Here is a 6,456-nt window from a genome sequence, read left to right on the forward strand (position 1 = left end):
AATCCTCCCTGGTCCTTACACACAATGTCTTGGATGGTTGCCATGGCGAGATTACTCACATGCGAAGTGTCTGTTGTCTTTATGTACAGACAACTGCAGTCCTAAGTATTGTTGTAATGGATGGTGAAGGAGTAAAGATGCTGGGAAGCCAACCTATCGCAATGTATTTTGCCAAGATCCACTCTGACGGTGACACCATCGTTCCCTTCGCCAGCAGCTAAATGTTAATGTCTTCATACACGTGTGGCTCAAAATAATCAATAATGTTCTGTACGCGACTCGTGAGTGTGTGTGCGGCTGGAAACATGCATTTTGTCTTCATGTGTAATGTTTATGTGTTCAAACTATCTGGACGTCACACAAAATGTAAACACAGACACGCACAAAATGCACAGCCCCCCCCCCCCCCCCCCCCCCCCCCACGCACACACACACACACACACACATTCTAGCTGTATCTAAAACAGCCCCTGTTGGCCCACTCATGGTACTGTGATTTAATTATATAGCGCCAGAGCTTTGCCTGAATATTAATCTGGGGACTAAACTTAATTTGTCTGCTATGAGGGACAGAAGCCCATCTGGTTGCATGGTGTGTGTGTGTGTGTGCGTGTGTGTGTGTGTGTGTGTGTGTGTGTGTGTGTGGGCCTGTGTATGTGTGTGTATATGTGTGTGTTTGCATGTGTGTGTTTGCGTGTGTGTGTGTTTGTGTGTGTGTATGGGGGGGGGCTGTGTGTTTGTGTTTGCGTGTGTGTGTGTGTGTTTGTGTGTGTGTGTGTTTAGTGTGTGTGTGCGTGTCTGTGTATGGGGGGGCGGGGCTGTGTGTGTGTGTGTGTGTGTGTGTGGGCCTGTGTGTGTGTGTGTGTGTGTGTGTGTGCATTAGGGCGTGGTTTCTCTATTGTAAGGAACAAGGACCTGTCATGCTGGTCCGAGGAAGACTGATCAGTTTGTTAGAGAAGGAGAAACATGCACACTCACGCACGCACATACACACAGATGGCCCTTGGATAGGAGTGAGAATGAAATAAATAATGGGAGATATAATATTTGAAAGAAAGTGAGATGAAAATGGAAAATGTTTTCACATTAAACCCACATTGTTTTTTTCACAGCACTATATTAAGTTAAATGAACATAATATATGCCATATCATCTATAGATGCAGTCCCCGAGGAAATAGGAAGATCGTTTGCATGCTGCATACGGGAATGATGTCAGATATTAGCATAGTTTGGAGACACGTCACATTGAATATGTAAATACATCGTCTTATTCACACCATCGCTAGACACCAGACTAACTTAAAAATTCCACTGGAAATAATCTGTCCATGCATACTCTCAGAATCAGGCTTATATTTATCTATACCAATGTAATGTCACGGTTTACATATTATAATAATACCACTGCTTATACTACCATCATATATTTATGAACACCAAATGATAGGATATAAAATGGTATGCAAGTTATAACAAGTCCTCAGGTGATAATATAAACCAAATATAAATCTAATCTCAATAAAGTTTAGAAAGTATATTATCCACCAGAGATGCTGTCCCCATTTATATCACAGTTGTTTATGATGGTGACTATAGTATTGTAATGAAAAGAGTAGATTCTCGTCCTTCTAGCATAGACTACTATAATATTCACTGGAAGGCCCCAGCTGGCCCTGGCCTGTAAACCCTATTGGCTGAGGAGTGTCCTCCGTGCTCTCTGCCCACAGAGGTCACTGGGAGGGGAAACCATTCGTGTCACTGGCCGACACTGACCAATGGGAGGAGACCAGAGCCCGGGGGGGCGGGGGTTTGGGGGGTGGGAGGGGGGGATGCCCCTGAGCCTGAGACCTCTCTATAGAGTGTGCGTGTCATCACCTTCACCCTCCACAGCGCATCAGCTGCTCTTGGCTGGTGCAGGGGTCAAAGGTCAGAAATAGTGAAATCACCCCATAGGAGGCTTAAAGGGAGGAGGGAGGGAAAGAGAGAGAATGGGGGAGGGGGTCGGGGGAGAGGGATCGAGGGATGTTGTGGTGAACGAGGGGAGAACAGGAAAAAGGAGAACGGAGAGAATGAGAGGAACATGGAGGAACATTCATCCATTTGCTAATGGATTCTCTCTTTTTTTATCCTCTCTACTTTTAATCCGAACCGGCAAGAAAAAAAAACGACGACTCATCGACCAACTCCCACATTCACGTTAAGTGATACAAACGCATTTTCCCTAAGAAGCTACTTTCCTCCGGGCGACGCGATACCAAGCCGAACGCAGCGCAGACATAATGGAAAAGGAGAGGCATTTGCTTTTCAAGCTCTTTCGACGCGCTATAAACTTTTATGACGCCAACTTTAATGAGCGCCTCCAAATCGCGCTTAACGACGCCGCATGAAACACGTACCTCCGCATCTGCCGGGTTTTGTCATTCCATTGAAACCACACAGGGCCCAAAACCTCACCCCCTCCAGTCAACTCACGGTGGACAGGGAGAGAAGGGCCTTCAGAGAGAGCTCTCCAGACGCCAGATAGGGGTTCTGATAGACGTGTGTCGACGCCTGAGCTCCAGGCAGGCGTCTCTCTGCTGGAATAACAGAGCTTTAAGGCAGGTTTTTACACCTGGATGCTCCTTCTAACACCTAGGTGTTTCCCTTGGCTGAGAGGTGGACGTGAAAACAAACTAGAGCTTAATTATTGACCTGGCCGGCACCCCCCTTGCTCCTCCCACACACAAACACACACAAGCATGCATGCACACACACACACACACACAAGTTATGGCAAACACACACGCACAGACAGGCATGCATGCACACACACACACACACACACACACACACACGTGATGGCAAACAAACACGCACAGACAGGCATGCATGCACACACACACACACACGCACACACACACACGCACATGTGATGGCAAACACATGTGCACGGAAAGCATGATCACAACACATACACACGCATACACACACACATAAGTGATGGAAAACACAAACGCACAGGCATGCACACACACAAACGCAAACACAAACAAACACACACTAACACACACATATTAACACATACACTCAAGCTGGACTTCAGGCACGGACTGGGTAGTTCATTTGTGTTTTCTGTCTACTTCCTGCCCTCCACATTAGATAAAGAGGAGTTTATGTTCCCTCTGACTGGCTGCCTCTCTTGTCTTGCTGTCTGTAAATGTTCTGCAAATCCCATGTCTGCAGTCCCCTTTATTTGTTTGCCGATTAACCATAACAAACCCCACATTCATTTATTACAAGAAAAACAGACAGACGGCTAGACACAAGCACACTCCCACCCCCTCCCCCAAACACACACGACACATACACACTGACACACACAGACACACATACACACACACACACACACACACACACACACACACACAGCTACAACACGCACACACAAACACACACACACACACGCACACACGCACACACACACACACACAAACACACGCACACACACACAGGCATACTCCCACCCCCTTCCCCCTAACACACACAGACACATAAACACAGACATATAACACAACACACTCACAGGCACACACACACACACACACACACACACACACACACACACACACACACACACACACACACACACACACACACACACATACATACAGGCTCACACCCCCACACACACAGGCACACACACACACACATAGACACACATGCATGCACGCACGCACACACACACAATTCAGATCAATAGCAGGGAGAATTAGGCTGCAGACGAGATATGCAGCAGTTACGATGCGTAATGGTCATGCTTGGCACACGTCAATACCGCTGTCTGCTCGGGGAGAAGCATTCATAATGATTTTCCTCCAAACCCATCTGACAATATTTAACCATACACTGCGCCACACAAGCCCTCTCAATAACACACTGTTTAGGCGATCAATGGGTGATCAATAGGGACGTTTAACAAGACAAGCCAATGGGTGATATTATAATTGGTAGAGTTGGCAGTTTGTGTGTAAAGATTGGTGAAACCAGGTGTCCTTGTGTGTTTAACGGCTGTTTCAATGGCTAACAGTGCACAGGCTGAGAGCGTGTAATTGCTTTTCACAAGGCCACAAAGGTTGTTTCAAAAATAAGATGTCGGTGAACTTCTGTTCTTCTGCGATGCCGAAGTTTGAAAGTGTTTGTTCAAAGTTGGTTTTGAGAAGCGATTATTTTCAAAGACAAAAAAAACCAAAGCCGAGGCCTCTGGTTATAAATACCAGTAGATAATCATGTGAAAACGAAAAGCCCTTTGAGAACAATTTAAGACGTTCAAAGCAAACAATTACATCTTTAATGGTGGCTTAGAGTCGAAGACAGAATATATAACATAACTAATAAAACAAGTGTTTCATCCCTGTCGTGATCAGAGTCGCTAAAGGTCTATTTTATTAGCTTTTATTATCTTTAAAAAAAAAGCACACAGAACCTCTGACACTTCAACATACCCACTCACATGCAAACAAGCACCACACGTATACGCACACATGCGCCAAAACACATGCACAGACAGAGACACACACGTGGGCACTCCCACACACACACAAAAACACACATTTTTCAGTGAGAGACGGCGTTCACACATACTCCATTCCGAGGTCAAATACATATCGCTGTTTAATTTCTGCCCATGCACGCACTCAGACACCAGACACCATGTTAAAACTAATAACACATTCCTACTGGTGGAAAAAAACCTGAATAATAATAAAAGGTTTCAATGCGATGAGCAATCCCACAGACCACTTGACGCGATTAACATTTATATTAATTTGACATTTCACCCGTGCGTTCTTGTAGGTAAAACGGGTTCTTATTTAATGAAATTCAGTGCTTGGAGTCGGTACATGGGGTCAAATAGTGGCTATACCGTTCATGGTCCTATTAAGTGTATTATGATTGTCATAAAGATGTGGTGATGAGTTGCATTACCGCAGAGGGCACCAGTAATAAAGTAGCCGGAGTGAAATTGAAATTCCGTGCATGGCTGTGTAAATACCCATAAACCACCTGGATTTCAAGGTGGATTGTAGTTTAAAGGCGTCCCGTCACACTCCGCTATTTTTTAATATTACAGGAAATGGCTTCATACTGGCGTTGTGATAAAATTCCGGCCTGCAACATCAACCCCGCTTCCGCCCAAAAAAATAGTAGGAAAGGCCCATTAGTCCCGGGCAAATCGTCATCGGTGTGAGAATTGTATATTCCATTGGTTCCGATTGGGAAAACCGACCAAATACAGTCAAACTTTTCCACGTTTCTTTTACGAAAAACCCGGTGGACGTAACAGACAACAGGCGTATGAAGTAGCGCTCTCTTAGCAAATCAAATAACCGGATTTATAACCAAGCTTGTCTGAAACTCCTCTTTAAGTAGAGCAGATCTTCTCCTCTCCCACTGAGAGTAAACAGGTCGTATCAGAGTGGAGCTTCTGGTGGGTCTCCTCGCTCCTCCATTGGATCGTTGCGGCTCTTCTGACTTAAGCCTTTTTGGTTGAAAAGGCATTTATGTCGTCTATTATGTGGGGAAAAAGCGCTATCAACTGCGAGGAGAGCCTGCTGTGTATCTCGCCAATGTCAAGAGAGAGGACGGCTAGAGGAAATTATTAAACAGAACGGCACACATAAAACAATAAAGACAGATTATGAGAGGAACCAGAATGTCTATGCGGTGCACCATTTAGTTCAATGGCTCGTTTAAAATGAATGCCTTCACAGTTCACGAGGAGAGGAAATGTGCCATGCTGCACACACGCACATACACACACACACACACACACACGACCGCACACACAGACACACATGCACACACACAAGCATACACGCACAGAGACACACACGCACATGCACACGCACACACACACACACACACACATACACACACACACACACACACACACACACACACACACACACACACACACACACAGCATAGCTGGTGAACTGGGTTTTAATATGGGTAGTGGTGGGGGGTGAATTGGTGCTGTGACCCAGTAACCACCCAATGACATCAGACAATGTGTGTGTGTGTGTGTGTGTGTGTGTGTGTGTGTGTGTGTGTGTGTGTTCATGTGTATGTGCACGTGCACACGCACATGTGTGCACCCGCGTGTGTGTGTGAGACAGAAAAAGGAGGGACGGCCAAATAGTTAGTCCAGCAGACTGCAGGGTGGAGAGCGTGTGGGTGGACGCGCAGCACGTGGAATATATTTAGCGCTCGGCAACTTGCGTGCTCTTGTTTGAGTTTGGAGAGCGAACTGGATTATATAGAGATGGTGGATGGAGGATGGCTCCATGGACTGATGGATGGACGGAGGATAGATGAAGGGTCGATGGGTGATGGATAGAGAGATAAATGGATGAATGAATGATGGGTCGATGGGTGATGGATAGAGAGATAAATGGATGAATGAATGATGGGA

Source organism: Pollachius pollachius (assembly GCF_949987615.1).
Source record: "Pollachius pollachius genome assembly, chromosome: 18".
NCBI lineage: Eukaryota > Metazoa > Chordata > Actinopteri > Gadiformes > Gadidae > Pollachius > Pollachius pollachius.